General features: G+C 42.7%; 1 long non-coding RNA gene across 1 annotated transcript; it reads right to left on the bottom strand.

Moving 5' to 3' along the window:
* Positions 1-13,001: 13,001 nt before the first annotated feature.
* On the bottom strand, positions 13,002-14,340 carry LOC134456231 (uncharacterized). Its single transcript, XR_010036269.1, has 3 exons — positions 14,137-14,340; positions 13,878-13,968; positions 13,002-13,192 (listed from the first exon to the last, which is right to left on the bottom strand). It is a non-coding gene; the product is annotated as an uncharacterized LOC134456231 (long non-coding RNA).
* Positions 14,341-19,567: the final 5,227 nt, after the last annotated feature.

Below are 19,567 nucleotides of genomic sequence, written 5' to 3'. Positions count from 1 at the left end.
AAGTGCAAAAATGTGAGGGGTGTACTCACTTCTGTGACATACAGTATGTATGGGATACCTCAGGTCTTTGGGACTGCGGGATGATAAGTATTCGGGAAGAAATATCAGAGTTGTGTTTTATGTAGCCCCCCTATGATTTCTGTTAAAAGTATTAGTAGCCTAGTCTGGCTTCTTATGTGATAAAAATGTTAATGTATTGCTAAGAGTAATAAACATTAACAAATTTAACTTTAAAACTAAAGGGCAATTTATAATTCATGTTTTCTTAATGAGGTGAATGGATAAAGGCAATGGTCTCATAACTTCAAACTTCCAGACATAGGGCTAGGTACAGCGTTAACCGCAATAGTAAAGCAGTAGTAAAACAGTGTCTCTCAGTATGGGAATTGTCAACATAGTTTTTCACTCATAACAGTCACTGTGCCAGTAACACTGAAAAGCTGAGAGCACCTCAGTGCACAGGCCCCATTAGGCAGCCAATATGCTCTCAGACTTTTGTTGGAGTCCTGAGGCGAGACGTCAGTAGAATCCAGCAATGTTACAAACAAATTAAATTCCTGTCTCTCTCTCTCTCTCTCTCTCTCTCTCAGCACAATTCAGAGACTGTGTGTGCAGGAGTGTGTGTGTGTGCATACGTGTGTGTGTGTGTGCACACGTGTGTGTGTGTGTGCATGTGTGTGTGTGTGTGTGCGTGTGTGTGTGTGTGTGTGTGTGTGTGTGTGTATTCATGCATGTCTGCATGTGTGCGTCCATATGATCAGATAGCACCAACATAAAACCCGTCTTAGAGCCCCGGTGTCAGGCGCCCCTCTTTGCATCTCCCCAGATTGGGCCTCTTCACAGACCCGTCACATCAGACATATACGCTGATCACAGCGGCTCCTTTATCAGTTCATTTTCAGGCAATAATGGGAAAAGAGCGAGATGGGGAGGAAAACACTGAAATCTGAGCAATCCATGGTATTGTAGCTCTAACAAAGCCTGAGTGATCAATTAAAGATAAAGCTTTAGACAAAGGAGCTGAATCCACATGCTTTTCCTTCTGTGTGTGTGTGTGTGTGTGTGTGTGTGTGTGTGTGTGTGTGTGTGTGTGTGTGTGTGTGTGTGTGTGTGTGTGTGTGTGTGTGTGTGTGTGTGTGTGTGTGTGTGTGTGTGTGTGTGTGTGCGTGTGCGGTGGCACAAGTTCACTTATTCCCATTGTGTCTAAAACTTCAAGTTGTTGGCTAACTTATACTGACAATGTACGTCTGCTGCTGCTTCTACTATTACCACCAATGGTGACAATAATTCAAAACAGACCACAAACTGTGAAATAAATTTACACCTGCTGCATCTAGGTAGGCTATATGTAATGATGCTGCTAAGATTTGGTAGTTCGAAGTAGAATACTAAAGTGAGGCAGTTTGACAGCTTAAGTTACTCTGTGTGCTCCAGGTCCATAAGCTTAACAGCCCTTTCCCTGTGTCCAATTCCAACCAGCATCACTATGCACGAGTCAAATAACCTTGTTGTCCCTTCACCCTGTTATCCTGTCCTATGTGCTGCACCCTGTCAGCTCTGTCCCTTGGTCACGCCCCCTCTCCCCTCTGTCCCCACCATCTGCACCCGAGGTCACTAATTGTCTCAGCAGTTAGAAACTCTCGTTGCTGAGTTGTACTGTCGCCTTATGAGTTACCCTCTGGGCACTTTCCTATGCTCAGTGATTCTAAGTGGCATGTTTTGCATATTTGCCCGTGTACTCTGAGAAGTCAATGACCTTTTATGTTTTCCCAAGTTCATGACAGTCATGGCCTCCAAGATCCCACTGTGACTTCCATGCTCACCATGTTTAAATGATGAACTCCGCCTAGTGGCCACGATGAGTGCCCTGGTTGCTAATAGTTCTACATCTTGTGCATGTGCCACACGATGTCTGTGCAAAGACTCCAAATGAATCCATAGCCTATGAAACATTATCCATATGCGTATGCTGCAACTATAATCGAGGGCTTCAGGTCCGCACAGTTTTCTTACCAGACCAGTGTATCTCTGTAGTAGTGTCAACCCAACCACATACACACTCTGGTAAAAACAGGACGGATGCGGGATGACGGAGATGAACAAAGATGTGTAAACCTACAGTCTGTGATGTCACATACAGCTTTTGAAACCTTTGTGACAAATACCATACAAGGGCCAGAAACAAAAGAAAGAGTTTAATTCCTACAACTCTACCGTAACTCCGTTACACATTGTACGCACTTCCAGAGAATTTCTATGGATGTGATGAATTAAATCCTTCTATCCTTGTGACAAGAATACAGGCTAGGAGGAATCAGGATGGCTGATAATGGATTTGAGCCGTCAAAGACATGACATTCCCTACGCTGTTTGCTTGATTTCCAGGATTAATGTGATGAGCGAAGCATGAACAGTACTGCTGAACACAATCAAAGACTGAGCAGGCAAATCCATGGGGAGCGTTTAGGTATATTTCACAAAAGAGTAATTGATTCGAATCACACAGTGAGCCTTTAATCTTGTTCTTTTTTTCATTTTAATCGTCAGTCTTTGTAATTGATTAGCATCGCAGGGTTCGTTTTGATTATCGGTCTCAGTGGGAAGAACTTATTTCACTGGGGTTTTCTCTTGTGCTTTCATCTTGTATGCACCGCACTTATACAAACTCAGGTACGAAACCCCAAAGAAAAGAAAGCTAAAAAAAGAATTATTGCACTGCCACACAGAAATTACTAGCAAAGGTCTTTGAGACTGGAACAACTTAATGGCGGAATGGTAATATCTGTTTAATGATAGCTTAATGAGAGTTTTCAGAAGTAAACTCTGAAAGATAGGGTCAGAATGACTTGACGAATAAAATTAGCATAATGATACGGGTATAAATTTGTACTGGTCATAATTCCATGGCTAAGGAAAACAAGGTTAAAAGAAAACATTAAGAAATAGTTTTTATGTTTGATAGCAAAGTAAATCAGTAGATAACTGCTGTACAAACAGGTTAAACAATAATACAACATCAACCTTCTACCTTTATCATCTTCTTCTTTCCTTTCCTATTGTATACTATCCTAACCGTGTTCTCCACCCTTCACATTTCTACTCTTTACTGGCAGACCTAACTGTTTGGCCCAAAAGAATTTTTAAAAAAAACCCTGTCCAACCAGAGCCATTCTCGGTGACCTGCTCAACTGAGCGCCGCCTCAGAGAGCGGGGTCAGTGGAGGATCCCCTTGCCTCATTAGGAGGAAGAAGACCATTGGTTGCCCTCAAACACCCTGCGAGTCAGGCCAGCATGGAGACTCTAGGTGATACTCAGGAAGAGCAGATAGAGGAAGATGAGAGAGGGGAGGAGGGGGAGAATGAGATGGAGGAAGAGAAGAGAGAGAGGGAGGTGGTGGTGGTGGTGGTGGTGGTGAAGCTGCAGGAGGGGCTGTTGGAGGAGGAAGATGAAGGGGCCAGACTGGAGTCTGGATGTGCTCAGGAGGAGGAGGAGGAGGAGGAGGAGGAGGATGGTGGTGGAAAAGGTGGATGAGAAGGAGAATGGGGGCCAGACCTCAGTCTCGGGGTGGAGGGAGAGGAGGAGAGACAGAGAGGTGGTGGAGAGAAGAGAGTCAGAGGAGGAGGTGCAAGAGGAGGATAAGGCCAGACTGGAGTCTGTGGATGATGCACATGGGTAGTAGGTAGAGGAGGAAGTAGGGGACGCAGAGGAGAAGGAGAAGGTCGAAGTGGAGCAGGGCCGGTCCAAGCCTTCATGGGGCCCTAAGCAAAATTTAATTAGGGGTAGGGCTGGGCGGTTTTGTAAAAAATTAGCATCACGGTTTTCTTGATGAAAGTTGATATCACGGTTTTCTGCACGGTTTTTTGATATGCGACGATTTCCCCCCAAATCTTAGTCTTTCTGAGGAAAAGATCTCAAATTAAATGTTAAAATGAGATAAAATCATGAATTTAAATTAATCTCAATTTATATTTTATCATTTTTTCATTTCAATAATATTTTCTATAATTTATAGTTTATGTTTCCTATCCAACAAAGGGGAAAATGCAGCATTTCATAAAATAACCTAAAATCTTGACCAGGGTGTCATAGATTTTTCAAGGAAGAAGAGTTAAATGATTATAAGCAGCTGTTTTGGGCTTTTTTTTTCCAAGACAGCCCAAAACAGCTTATTTCGTTCTACACCTGGCAACACTAATGGCTTATTTGTCGTTCTACACCTGGCAACACATCCGGTGCGTTGCGCTGCCGCTGGACTAGCGAGTAAACAACAGTGGGACAGAAACGAAACAGACTGAAGACAGACACTGAAAACAAACGGATTTACTTGACATTGTGTGCATGTTTTCTTTGAATTAAAGTCCAAATCCAACGTAGAAGGTATTTTGTCCGGTAGTTTGTGTCATATTGCGATGTGTTTCGCTCCTATTTTGCCCCCAAATCATTTAAAAAATATATAGCAATGTAGCAATGTATCTTGTCTGCCCATTGCATTTGAAAGCTAGGCTACTTTAGCTTATAAGCAGTCTTAACAGCACTGCGCACACAGTTGGGATGGTAATTAAATACAGTTATTATATGGTTGTGACGTCATCTGTCGAATGCTCCATTCATTTCAACGGGGCTCCCCAACGTTCGGACGTCTGTTATTTTTCAATAACGGACGGGTTGGTTTATAACAGACCGCTGTCAATGGCAACAAGACTTTTCACTGCTAAAGCGACTTTTCAACAAGACTCTAATCAGCTGCTGTGATAGACAGCACCCGTTGTCCTGGCTACCGCTGTCAATGGCAACAAGACGTTCACTGCTAAAGCCACTGGCTTGTATTCAAGTCAGTGGCTAAAGCGAATGTTTCATATCACTCCGCAGGGGGTCCGGTCTTTTGTCACTCTAAATCAGCTGCTGTGATAGACAACACCTGTTGTCCTGGCTAGCCTACCTAGCTGTTGCCTAGCGGTGTTCCACAACGGCACTGTTTTGTTTTGCGCAGCAACAATCTTAACATTAAATAGGTCTAAAGAAATGTCCCCGCATGTGTGAATCATTTAAGTATATCCATATAATAAGCGGGTTAACTTTCGGCGAGTCGGTCGCTTTGTGGAATAGCAGCACTTCAGAGAGAACACAGCCCGCTCCGCGTCGGGGTCTAAAGATTCTCTCTGTCGTGCTGCTATTCCACGGTAGCGACCTTCTCGCCGAACGTTAACCCTTACATAAGAATCAGATAACTGTTGTAGCCTGTTAACATAGCACCACATAGAATTGCCTTTTATTTAACTTTGTGAGATCAAAGGTAGGCTAAATGAATTGAAATGTTTGTCATGATTCATCCATGCCATGTGTGTTCATCATGTTTCACTCTCACTAGCCTCTAGCGCGAAACCAATTGTTTTATTAGTTCAATCAACATCTTGCATTGTGGTGACATTCCCTAGTAGAACAGCAACAACAGTGGACAGGGCAGAGTTGAAATGAAGTGTCATAGACTTATGAATTAGAAGAATCTTTGGAAATGTGACACGGAGTATGAAGCTCACGCACATAACATAGTAGGCTAAACAACAACAACAAAACCGTCTCTCATCAAAAAGAGAACCTTGTGTAGTGTAAACCGAGATCACGGTTTTTTAACCGTACACCGCCCAGCTCTTAGGGGGTCCTTCATATCACCACCTACTCAGCATCAGATACTTAATAATACTATAGGAAAAAATATGGAGCCCTACAGAAGAAAAGTTGGCAACCACTGTTATTGGGAGGGAAAGTGGAAAACAGCGATCCTAGCGGTTACGTTCCAAACACCAGGGCGATCCTATTGAAACTCCCATAGACGAGTTTTTAAAAAAATCCCACAAAGATATGACTAGGAACTATAACACCAGACACATTTTTCAGCGTACACAATAGGATGAACTACTACCTGTGAGAACCTTAAGTCATTTTTTGCCCTTTTAAGAAAAATAGAAATTGTGCCAATCTGGTCGGAAACGGACTACAGCTCCCAGCATGCTGTGCTTCGCGCCTCGTTGACAACACAGAGAAACAAATGAACGCGAATGAACGCAAGTTCTTCGCATATCTTCACATTCTTGTAATCCTGTGAGTTCCACATTGTCTTCTTATTAAACATATATACACGCGATCATTTTGGTTTGGTTTTAACTTCTCTAGTAGATATGATGGCTTCTGTGGTGACGAGTAACCACCTCTCTGGCTCATGCTTGGCTATGCTAATTTGGCTATGCTAATTACATGGAGTAAACACGTCACACATGCCAGTCAGTGTAGTTCTGTATTAGCTTTTTAAAGAATATTTAAATCAGTTCAGATCAGTGAAAAACCGAACATTTTACCACCTGATTCGATAAAACGGGCCAACTTGCCTATAATATGACTGCCACTACTTCTACTTCGTCGTCAGGGCCGAGATGTAATTTTTCAAAGAAACAAGTCCGACAGGCGGACAACAGATGCGTCCGTCTATGCCCGTTCTGAACCTTTTTTGCCCAAACGCCCCCTTGGCCTCCTCATAACCTGTCAAGGCAATTTATCAATAAGCCTACCATGTACTGTATAAGCCTGGATTTGAAAAAGTACCATAGGATTTCAACAGTGTTGGGCAAGTTACTGAAAAACTGTAATGCATTGCTGATTACATGTTACTGTCTTTTCAAAATAATCCCTTACACTACATTTAGCAATTTGGGGACCTAAGGCGAATTTAGCTAGGGGGGCCATCGGCCCATCCCATATCACATTTTTTTTAAACATAAAATCTGTATTTTTTTTTATTTTATTTTTTTTAATGACGATTTTTTTTTTTAATTACAAACATAAAAAACAGGCAAACTTGGATTACAACCCTTTCTGGACAGATTTCAATGAATAGGCTATTTGCAATTTTGCATACATTAAATAAACTAAAATGTGAAATTCTCTTTTCACTTTAATATGAGAGCAGTGATGTCCCCCCCTCACTGAAGTGTTATTTCATGTGTGTGCATGATGCGGTCACCTATTTGAAGTGACGTTGATGTTGGATTTCATGGAATACTTTTAAATGCCGCTTTGGGAAGTAGACAGAGTAGGCGACAGGTGAACTGTCTTTCTGTCAAAACAGTGGTTTGCAGGCGTTTGCGTTTTCACGTGGATATTGTCTTCTGACCGTTACAGACACACCGTAAGTTCCAAAGACTAATCAATGAGACATTTACTGCATAAACCGAAAAGCGAGCTCTCTGGCAAGCGGTCGCCCCGAACAAAACCTTTAAATGGTGCGCGTGCGTATGATCAATAGAAACACAGCCTTCACTCTCCCTGTGCTCGCGTGTCTGTGAAATCTAATCGAAGTATCGAAGTAATCTCCTCCACCCACGCTCAAAGCGCGAGTTGCTCTCTTGCCTGCACTTCTCACAGCATTGTCAAAAAAAAATCCAGGGGATTGCCAGTGTTCGGGCTGTTGTTTTCTTCAAAGGGTGTTGTTTCTTTTGAGTGGTGACGCTGTGTAGTCTAACAACACTGAACATAGGAAACGCTATCTGCAAATGTCTCATGCCTTCCTATTTTTTGTGCTCCGCTTGGTGTTATTGACCATGAAGAGTTTGTTGAGTGTGGCGCTTGACAGTTATCCTCCTTATCTGAAGACGTCTTTGTGTGAATGTTTAGGAACTCGGCTAGCACACATGGCACACATGGATGGAATATGCATACAGACTTCTGTGCTTCTGTAGTTGTGTGAGATAATGCTATCAATCAGCTGCGTAGCCGGTTTGCTAACCATTATGGTAGGTAGACGTTTTGGTTTGCACGCATGAGCTCCAGGCCAAAACTGAGCTCTGCCACTCCACTGAGCGACTGCCACCTTGTGGACACAAGAGGGAATCACAAGAGGGAATCACAATTCAGAAACGGATCACGGACGGACGGACGGACGGACACCAAAGCCTCTTATAGAGATGCGTGGGACGCATCTAAAAACCCATTCATTTGTTGCAGGGGCTTGGAACGTTGCCAGCAGGGGGCGATGAGATTACTTTCCCTCCCAATAGGTGTGTGCAACAAACTGTAGCCTTCCTTGATCTTTGCTGCTCACAGGGGGCCCCTGGTGTCCTGGGGGCCCTAAGCCACTGCTTGGTTCGCTTATGCCTTGGGCCGGCCCTAAAGTGGAGGAGAAGGAGAAAGAGAAAGAGGAGGAGGTATAGGAGATGCTGGTGGAGGAGGGAGGGGGAGTTAGAAGAGGTGCTGGTAGAGGTAAACTCTCAGGAAGGAGATGGGAGGGGAGAGGGGAAACGGAGGTGAAGGGGGGAGGAGCAGGTAAAGGTGGAGGTGAAAGAGACAGAGGCAGCAATGGAGGAAGAAGAAGGGAGAGTCTCAGATTAGTCAGTTAAATTCACACACATAGAAAGTAGGCATGGCGTTGCAAACCGAGACCGTACGGTTTGCCTGTCACGGAACGGGGTAGTGGGCAACCGCACGGTGCCCACGGTTTCAAAAAAAAAAAAAATAGAGTGACCACCGGCGGACGACGCTATTAAAATCCTACTACTTTTACAAGCATAAAACACAAAGACTACGTAGGTAGGATATTGAGTGTGGAAAGACTGATTTCTATCAGCCAACTGAAAGACATAATGTAACAGCATGCGCCAGCTGACTAGGCTACAGTAGCCTACAAGCAAGTGCAGGTCGGTCAGCAGCGTCACCTTCTCCCCCCTCTCTCTCCACGTTAGCGCAAGTGACTGTTCCCAGCCTTTATGCTGACCATTTTAAATTAAATGAACATGAATTTACAAACAATGACAAATTAGCAGAACAAAGTAGACTATGACTTACGTTACAGTAGCCTATAGGCATGGTACGGTTTGCGTTGCAAACCGAGACCGTACGGTTTGCATGTCACGGAACGGGGTAGTGGGCAACCGCACGGTGCCCACGGTTTAAAAAAAAATAAAATAGAGTGACCACCGGCGGACGACGCTATTAAAATCCTACTACTTTTACAAGCATAAAACACAAAGACTACGTAGGATATTGAGTGTGGAAAGACTGATTTCTATCAGCCAACTGAAAGACATAATGTAACAGCATGCGCCAGCTGACTAGGCTACAGTAGCCTACAAGCAAGTGCAGGTCGGTCAGCAGCGTCACCCTCTCCCCCCTCTCTCTCCACGTTAGCGCAAGTGACTGTTCCCAGCCTTTATGCTGACCATTTTAAATTAAATGAACATGAATTTACAAACAATGACAAATTAGCAGAACAAAGTAGACTATGACTTACGTTACAGTAGTCTAGTGTAGGCTATATCCACGTGGCATTGAATGGGGATTCCGGACGGCAAAATGCGAGATAATTGAACATATCCATCAGATTCACTGTGCTGTCCTTAACTGCAATCAACTGTAGGCCTAATTATATGTAGCTAGTTAAACTCTGATGGACGGAAGGGGACTTTGTGCTGTTGCCTAGTTAACATTGATGTTTAACACTATAACAAAAATAAAATTTGACTGTTTTAAAAGGCTCAGCTTCACAGGAGTTTTGTGAAACATTCTTGTGATTATTTGTTACCTTAACTTTCACATTTTAACATAACATAACCCTATCACTTGTTCACTTAAAATTNAATTTGACTTCTGATTTTACTTCTATGCTTCTCACGGCCGGCAGTTTCATGATAGGAAGCAACTGATTCATAAGCGCAAAACTCGCAGAAAGCGGTATCAAAATAAAAGTACAAATCGTTCTCAGTGTGTCATTAACCAAAATAGTCATACTACACTGACCTAATGGTCCCATTACCTACAGGAGTGTAGCTGTTTTATTTGTACACGTCAAATGTGTTATAGCATGTAATATTTGAATATTTGTCAACTTAAAAGTTAGGACTTAGTTCTCCCTTTTTATGAAATAAATGGAAGCATGTTAAAATCATTGATATCTTTCCTCTTTCAGTTGGGTTAAATGAAGTCAAATTCAACATACCCATGATAAGCTTACATTTTCATTCAAATTTTTACATAATACATTTTATTTAAAAAAAAAAAAAAAAAAAAACAGAACCGTACAAAACCGAAAACCGTGACCTTGAAACCGTGATATGGACCGAACCGTGACATTTGTGAACCGTACCACCCCTAATAGAAAGACAGCAATCATACCATCTCACCCCCTCTCACTGTGTGTGTGTGTGTGTGTGTGTGTGTGTGTGTGTGTGTGTGTGTGTGTGTGTGTGTGTGTGTGTGTGTGTGTGTGTGTGTGTGTGTGTGTGTGTCTGTGTGTGTGTGTGTGTGTGTGATCTTATCTGCCTTTCATTAACACAATAGACTTCATACCAATGACTCCATGTCTTGTCAATTCAAACCAAAAAGCCCTTTACACCATCAGAATTGCCTAGTAAGAATGAGCCAACTGCGATAAGGCAGACCCGAGGATTAAGAGAGAACTTTTCTGACACATCTTCTGTCCAAGGAGCATCTCATAAAACCTCATAAAACATTAATCTTACTGTGGTATGAAATATGCATTTTCAATTCTATGTCTGCCTTTCTCTTAGACACCAGAGATCCACCAGACATATTTCTATTCAGTTCAGTTCCACTCCTTCCCCTTATGCTTTGCCAGGTATATATTGTTCAGGTATATATTGGCAGAGGGATTCAGAAAAAAAAAAAAAAAAAAAAACAGCTCTTTCATCTGTAACCTGCTGTGTGTGTGTGTGTGTGTGTGTGTGTGTGTGTGTGTGTGTGTGTGTGTGTGTGTGTGTGTGTGTGTGTGTGTGTGTGTGTGTGTGTGTGTGTGTGTGTGTGTGCATGGATTGGAATGTGATGCTTAAAAAAGAACAAAACATGTGTGCGTGCGTGTGTGTGTGTGTGTGTGTGTGTGTGTGTGTGTGTGTGTGTGTGTGTGTGTGTGTGTGTGTGTGTGTGCGTGCATGCGTGCGTGTGTGTGTGTGTGCTTGTCTGTCAGATCAAACAAATGGCCAGACAGACATGTCCAATTTCCATGTACTGTTCACCAGTTGTGTTAGTCTACCCCTAGTAGATTACTAGAAAGCCCTGCCATTCCTGATATAAAATATTACTTGCTTAAAGTACTGAGGAAATGGAAACGTTCCCGACACCAAAGAGCCAATTCGGAGGGGAAATGTCTCCCAAATCTTCATCTGTGAAGTCGGAGTCCCCATCATTTGTCTCATTTGACTCATTATCGCCCCCTGTGGGCTAAATAATTACTAAATAATTCACCACCTGTCCCTGGTTTTGACCCAGCAGCCCCTCTTACCTGGGCCCAGCTGCTGCTTGATTTGGATACAATTCATTCAAGGTTGAGATGAATTATGAAAATTGCAGTGGCATGATAGTTTTGCTAGTCCGTCTGGACTATTGCAATGCCATCCTGCTTGGTCTACCCAACAAGGCCCTAGACATACTGCTATGTGTCCAGAACTCTGCTGCCAGGATCATAACAGGCACTAGACCCTGGCAGCACATCACCCCCATACTCAAGCAGCTTCACTGGCTCCCCATCAAGTCACGGATTACCTACAAAGTCCTCCTCCTAACCTTCAAGTCCCTCCATGGTCTGGCACCCCACTACCTCAGTGACCTCCTTCACCCCTATGACCCCTCAAGATCCCTGCGGTCCTCTTCCAAGGGCCAGCTGATCGTCCCTCGTGCCAGGCTCAAGGCCACCAGTGACAGAGCCTTCCATGTTGCTGCTCCCATTCTTTGGAACAATCTGCCCGACCACATCCAAAATGCCCCTTCACTGGCCATGTTTAAGCAACACCTTAAGACACATCTCTTCCTGGAGGCTTATGGCTGCTAGTTCCACAAGCACTTTCACGCATTCACACACATGCTCACACACTGACGCGCACACACACTCACACTCTCCAACACAACACTCTGTGAAGCGTCCTTGGGTGTTTTGAAAGGCGCTATATAAAACGAAAGTATTATTATTATTATTATTATTATTTCAACGTTGATTTGGCTTGTTTCAAGAATCCACTATTTATAAGCCATGGTTACAAGGGTAGCACCATTACTATTTTGCTACCAGTGCTAATTAATTCAGAAGGGCCATGGGCAGCCTAACCGGATGTAGCAGACCAGGAATTCTGTGTGAGTGCGAGAAACGCTGAAATAGGCGGGGAATAACCACACGAATAGACCAGACGCGATGCGATTCAAGCGACAGAGCGATACGCGCGATTGAAGCGACTACAGTATGTCCGTTACAAGCAGAAGGTAAAGCATTCAAACATTCCTTTTGGCTGTGGTCACTGACCTCTATACAGTCATTGGCTGTCGCGGCTAGTCGCCGAACCGCGTCATAGAAAGTTGAAAGGATTTCAACTTCAAACTGTCGCTCCCGTCGTGCAAATTGCCTCTAGTCTCCAGAATCGCTTTTGTCGCGCGACTCAATACAAAGTCAATTACTCCCGTCGCTCGCCTCGCTCTTGTCGCGGTAGGTGTATTTGTGTGGTAAGGTGGATAGTGGAGAGTGACCATGCTCATTACCAGTCACCCAAAAGCAGCAATCGCACCACTGACACAGCCTTACTTAAAGACATCTCAAGTCGGCAGGTGTGTGTGTGTGTGTGTGTGTGTGTGAGTTGTGTGTGTGTGTGTTTCAGAGAGAGAGAGAGAGAGAGAGAGAGAGAGAGAGTGCACATGTGTGTGAACGAACATTTTTCTTCCCTACATTTACCAAAATATTTTCGTTCATACCATCAGTAAATCTGCATAAACATGCTGCCAAGAGCTGTCATGAATATGTTACGGCTGCACGGTAAGGACTAAGGAGAATGCCATTCAAGGCTTCGTTATTCTCTGTTTATATACATGCGCTAAACAGAGTTTTTTTTTTAAAAAAATCTCCACTTTTGCCAGATATTTTATGAAGATTTGTTGTCAGAGGACAAACCTCCCTATGTGTGTAAACAAAAGGCACAAACAAAGGGAAAGGTCTTTGTTTATTAAAAAAATACCCCGGTAGGGGCCTATGTATAAACGCCTACTTAATCTTTCTCTAACGTCTCACATAGCCATAGGTGGGGGTTGCTGTTGTTCGTACTGTATAGGTACAATGTGATCCAGTGTTATGCCAACTGCATTTTGCAAATTCTGGGAAAATGTGTGGTCCTCCAGCAGCTTTAAGATGACCTTTGTCAACTGTCGAAGCCACCTATGGTATACAGAACAAAAATATTAACTGTCACTGATTTAGCACAATATGTTATACTGCACTGAATCGTATAACTTTTGTTTAAGACATGTCAAAGTTTTTATCTCATAATAACTTACAGGTACCTGAGATGTTTCGGTGGTGACTTTTACCTGACCATTGGAACGTGTCGTAAATAAAAACTTTTAGCCTACATGTCCGAAACAAAAGAAACTTTAAGCATTGATTTATCTCTTAGACATAATGAACATCATACATCTATGTACGGTACTGTATAGCCTAACCCTTGGGCGAGTCAGCACATGAGGAAACCCAAGCCAGATTCAGGATCAGCTTCTGGACTGTAACATCCCTCTGACCTAACCATCTGGAATTGGTGAATTGAGGGCCTCGACATAGTTCTTGGAAGAAAGGAAAGATTTGTTTCTATATGATTGTAGACCAAGGTGTGTTAGGCTACTATAACAAAGAATCTGAATTAGCCTATCTGACCTAGGCCTATTTAGGCCTATCTTATTTCACAGGTCAGGTTTCACGGGGATGACGTATGCAAAGAATTATTTGACAGGGCACCTCAGAGATGGAAAGTGTCAATGTTTAAACACACGTACCACAAGATTGTGTATTTGGAGAGGGATTAATTTAAAACATTTTCATTTCACACAAGGAAGCCAAAACTAGGTACCAGTTTTTCCTGTACTTCAGTTCCTCCTCGACCCAACGTGTGACCTCACCATCTACTGTGGGTAGGCTAATGAAGAGTCTCCACCAGAGTCCTGAAGGATGGAAAGAGAAGAGCAGTGGGGAGTTGACGACACATCCTTAAAAGGTTAGACGGTCCACAAATGTATTTTCTTCTGATCTAAATTGCAGGCATGCGCACATAATCAAAGATGAGTCTTCCAGAAATAGATAGTTTACAGTAAACCAAGAAAAATGCTTACCCAATTGAATAGCCTATTAGCCAAGAATTAGCCGCTCGCACGAGCTCCATGGAATGTTTACTCAATGTGTGTGTTGCTTGTGCCCAGTCATAGTAGATTATTAGCCTTTATTTTGTTTAGTTTTAGTCTTCGGTGTTGTGCTGGCTGTGAATTCCTACTGGATATCTTTGTGGCTGTGGCGGGCCTACACTTGAACCCAGACACATTCCTGTGCAATGCACATGGATACGTCCATGTGAGGCCCGGACCGTTAGCCATTGAGTGTGCAGTGCGTGAAATCGAGAAATCATCCTTTCACCTGCTCCTCGAGCTCCAGAGTGAAGTGAATTTTCTGGCCACTAGAGGGAGCCCAAGCCTCAAGCCAAAGTAGGTTACATAGGCCTACAGATAAAATGACTGTGGTTTCATCGGATTTGGCCTTCGATAGTCTGAACTAACAAACTCAGAGGGGAGATAGTTCTCACAATTTTCTTTTATTAGCCTACTACAGGGGGGAAAATAACGCCAGCATAATTCAGGTTGTTATAAGTTGAGACAGTCAGATGAACACACTGAAAAAAAATGTAGGCTGTAGAATATGTAAATAGTTCCTGCAGAGGGCAGACCTCTCCTGCAGAAACTGTAAAATGGTTATATTACTGTTACTGTGTAAGAAGATTTAGTACACGTAATGTTTGTGGGGAGAAACAACTAGGCCTAATCAGTCAGGCTGTGACTACAGCAAATCAGGAGGACGAAATAGAATATATTCCCAGTGTGTTTATACTGCAGGTGTATGTACACTTTTTTCATTCTGATTAGAAGTGTCCATGTAAACAAGACTGTGAACTACTGGGCATAGATGTAGATCTATACTAAGTAGGCCCACAGTTGCACAGAAAAGTGTAGTTTATTTAGTAGAAAGAAATAATAATTATGTATGGTTTTGCCATTGAAAAACACATAATAATGATAATAATAATAATAATAATAATAATAATAATAATAATAATAATAATGATAATAACAACAACAACAGCAACAACAACAACAATTATAATTATAATTATAATCATAATTATAATTACGATTATGATATATCCAATATGTCTTTCCTATCCATTCATCCATCCTATATGTCAGGTAGAACTAATGCAATGATCATTTTGAAACTCTAAACTTTAACACAACCCTAACATAATGTCTTGAATAAGCCTCTGCCTCACGTCAAACAAGTACACACACACACACACACACACACACACACACACACACACACACACACACACACACACACACACACACACACACACACACACACACACACACACACACAGTCCCTTCCAAAAGTATTTGAACGGGAAGGCACAATTGTTTTTGTTGTTCACTGAATACTTTTGGCTTTAAGCCAAAAAGATGAGTATGACAATGAAATTCAGAATATCAGCTTTCCTGCCAAAATCATGTGTGATGTGTGAAACAACTCGTGACATACCACCCTTTCTTTGAACCCACCCATTTTTCAGGTGAGCAAAAGTTTTGGAACATGTGGGTCACTTCATGTCAATTCACACAATTCCCTAGAAGCTAGGCGACCCTCTTTGATTTGCCTGATGTCTCACTTATAGGTACCTTTTGATGCAAACGGAAAGAATCCCAAGTATTAGCATCCTACGTCTAAAGCCTAATTTATACTTTTTTTGCGTAGATGGCTGCAGAGCATCTGCGGCCGCCAAATCTGTCCCAGAGTCTCTGCAACCATGGTCACGCACCTCAAAAAAATCCTGCCTACACGTCGGGTGGACACTAAGGCCGCTGAGAAAAGGCACTGTGATTGGTCGTCTCGCTACTTCCTTGTGCTCGTGCCAGCATAGCGCTGGTAGTTTGCAAGAGCAAACCTGTCAATATTCTGCGAAATACGAACGCCTTTTTTCTAGTTTGTGTAAATAAATGAAGCTACAATTACTTATTATATTGAATTACAATGAATTATTAGTTGCAGGTAAAGTATTCTGGATTCAAAAGTTGAAACCAAAGTTGTAGTGTTTGGGGGAACACACAATGCCACATGTGGACGAAAATTGAAGTACCACACCTGCACCAAAACCACATTCCCGGACCAGTGGCGGTAGAACCATCATATGGGGGTAGCTTGGTGCCTTAAAGCCTGGTTTGTTTGCTATTATCAGTGGAACAATGAACTCACAAGCTTATTGAGACATTGGCCACGTGTACATGATGTTCTTAACTCTGAATTAATAATTTAGAATTAAATAGTTCCGTCAAGTTTAAGCTTACATGTGTGTTTACATGACGTTTTCAACGCGGAATTAAGCTTTATTCAGAATTGAATTGAGTTCATTCTGAATTAATAGTCTCATGTAAACGAGGCCATTTTAGAGAAAAACCTGAGATAGACTGTCTAGTTGAGGCACAAAGAAAGCCCAGACATAGGCCTAATCCTAATTGAGAGTGTACAGTACTCCAGGTCAAATATTGCTGTGTATGAAGTCGTCTTGTTTTTTGTTATCAAACTCAGTGACCATTTCCTACTGTGGAATAGTCACATGATTTCTCTCTCTGCCATGGCCTGTTTCCCTCCCCTCAAGTGGCTTCCTCGTTCGAGCTTTCATAGCGATTACGTCAGCTGAACACTTCATCATTGTGTAGCAATGTAATAAACTACTGTAGGCATGCACTTACAGCTTTGCTCACAAATTTGGTTGCTCTTTCTTTGGCACTGCATAGATTGTGCACGTACGCACACACACACACGCACACAGACACACACCTTTCCTGGGCCCGTAACAACTGACCCCTTTGTCCCCCCCCTGTCAGCGAGCCTACACACACACACACACACACACACACACACACACACACACACAGACAGACAAACACACACGCCTGCATGCCGTGCGCACGCACGCACGCACGCACGCACGCACGCACGCACGCACGCACGCACGCACGCACACACACACACACGAACATGGACGCAGGCAGCAGCCAGTAGTCCTTAATGACGCTGTTGGGCCACAGCTCAAGTCTGACGAGCCCCAAGGTATCCTAACATGGCCCTAATCTTCAAATCCCCTCTAGTAAAGCTGCCATCCGAAAACTGCTGAGGCTTCTCGCTAGCCCACAGCTACAGCCACTAAAGGGCTACAGGGCTATTTAGCCTACGGAAGGTCGTCGCGTCTCCCCCCAAGTCGCCCTTTCTCCCACTTTCTCCCTCTATACTGTCACCTATCTATCTATCTATCTATCTATCTATCTATCTATCTATCTATCTATCTATCTATCTATCTATCTATCTATCTATCTATCTATCTATGTCTGTCTATCTGTCTCTCTGTCTGTCTTTCATGTGCTGTGTGTTAAGTGGCAGCTATACCCCAGGACAAAAAATATAGTCCAGAATCCTCTATCTAGTATCTAATACTATGGACTGAATTGAGAGAAGGGACACCATCAGAGAGAGAGAGAGAGAGAGAGAGAGAGAGAGAGCGAGAGAGAGAGAAAGAAAGAAAGAAAGAAAGAAAGAAAGAAAGAAAGAAAGAAAGAAAGAAAGAAAGAAAGAAAGACAGAAAGAAAGACAGAAAGGTGGAAGGGGTCTACTTAGTGTTGAGATGTTTGACCTGCATATTGAGATATCCCCCTTAGTAGGCTATAGCCGCCATCTTGATGCTTCCCACAGGTCACAGCTAGCATGCTAAAGGGCTATAAGGCTATTTAGCCCCAGTCGTCTCGTCTCCCCCTACGTGGTCTTTCTCAGGCTTTTCTCTATCTATCTATCTATCTACAGTATCTATCTATCTATCTATCTATCTATCTATCTATCTATCTATCTATCTATCTATCTATCTATCTATCTATGTCTGGCTGTCAGTCTGTCTGGCTGTCATGTGTTGTGTGTTAAGTGGCAGCTATTTGTATGTCCAAGACAAAAATTCCCCCAGGACAAATACATATAATCCTGAATCTTCAAATCTATCTTCCTAAAAGTATGGACTGAATTGAGAGAAGGGACACCATCAGAGAGAGAGAGAAAGAAAGAAAGGTGGAAGGGGGTCTACTTTGTGTAGGCTATAGCCGCCATCTTAAGGCTTCCCACAGCTCACAGCTAGCGTGCTAAAGGGCTATAAGGCTTTTTAGCCCCAGTCGTCTCGTCTCCCCCTACGTGGTCTTTCTCAGGCTTTTCTCTTTCTATCTATCTATCTATCTATCTATCTATCTATCTATCTATCTATCTATCTATCTATCTATCTATCTATCTATCTATCTATCTATCCATATCTGTCCAAGTCTTTTTACTGACTTGACACAAAGGCCAGAATAGCTGCAACCGTCTCCCCTAGACACTCTCTCCCACCTTCCCTTTCCATGCCATACTTCAGTCTGTCTGTCTGTCTGTCTGTCTGTCTCATTTTGTGTTTTTTTACTGTAAATACTATGGACTGATTGAATTGAAACAAAGGACACCATTGGTATGCGTTTACACTATTTGTCCTGCCCTTCTACGCATTCACTATACACTATACACTATACTACACACAATATATAGAATTATATAGAATATAAGCTTCTATTGCCTGCCAGTCACCATTGAGTCACAAAGATCAAACCAATGGTTGTGTAAAAATGAGAGAAAGTGAACAAACAATGGGGGGGGGTGGAGAAAGAGAGAGAGAGAGAGAGAGAGAGAGAGAGAGAGAGAGAGAGAGAGAGAGAGAGAGAGAGAGAGGTGGTAGAGGGTTGTTTGTTGGGTTTGTTGACAGGTTTGACCTGCATACTGAATATCAATTTGGTTTGAAAACACAACAATCTCTATAATATTTTGTGCTGGGCTGTTTGACCCGCATACTGAATATGAATGTGGATTGAAAACACGACAGCCTGTCTCCGCCTCGTTGGTCACTGGGGCCAGTCAAGTGGAAAATGGAAAATGATGGAACTTGCAGATAAAGAGTGCAGACTGACATGCACCTTCAAATGGTTTAAAGAGCAGTTCATTGGCCCATCATTTCTATTGCTGTTGTTTTGCCTACTGGTCTTCTGCACAAACATGAACATACAGACAGATAGATGCACACGCATGCACACACAGAGTCCATGTGGTGGGTCTGTAGCAAGTCTGTATTCAACTCCACAGTCCAAGTCTGTCTTCATCTCACATCCTTATTGTATCACTTTGAGTTGTGGTCTTGAGTAAATTAACAGGAACCCTAGGAGATAGAGAGAGAGAGAGAGAGAGAGAGAGAGAGAGAGAGAGAGAGAGAGAGAGAGAGAGAGAGAGAGAGAGAGAGAGAGAGATGAAAAGAAAAGAAAAGAAAAGAAAAGAAAAGAAAAGGAAAACATGTAAATGGACATATGCATTCAGATTTTACTGTACTCTTTTTTTTCTTCTCCTGATTTTCTTTCTCCTGAGTTCTTTCACTTTCTTTCAGGT

The sequence above is a fragment of the Engraulis encrasicolus genome, chromosome 10 (genome assembly GCF_034702125.1).
Source record: "Engraulis encrasicolus isolate BLACKSEA-1 chromosome 10, IST_EnEncr_1.0, whole genome shotgun sequence".
Lineage (NCBI taxonomy): Eukaryota > Metazoa > Chordata > Actinopteri > Clupeiformes > Engraulidae > Engraulis > Engraulis encrasicolus.
Note: the sequence above shows the minus strand (reverse complement) of the source record. Positions and strands in the feature narration are given on the sequence as shown.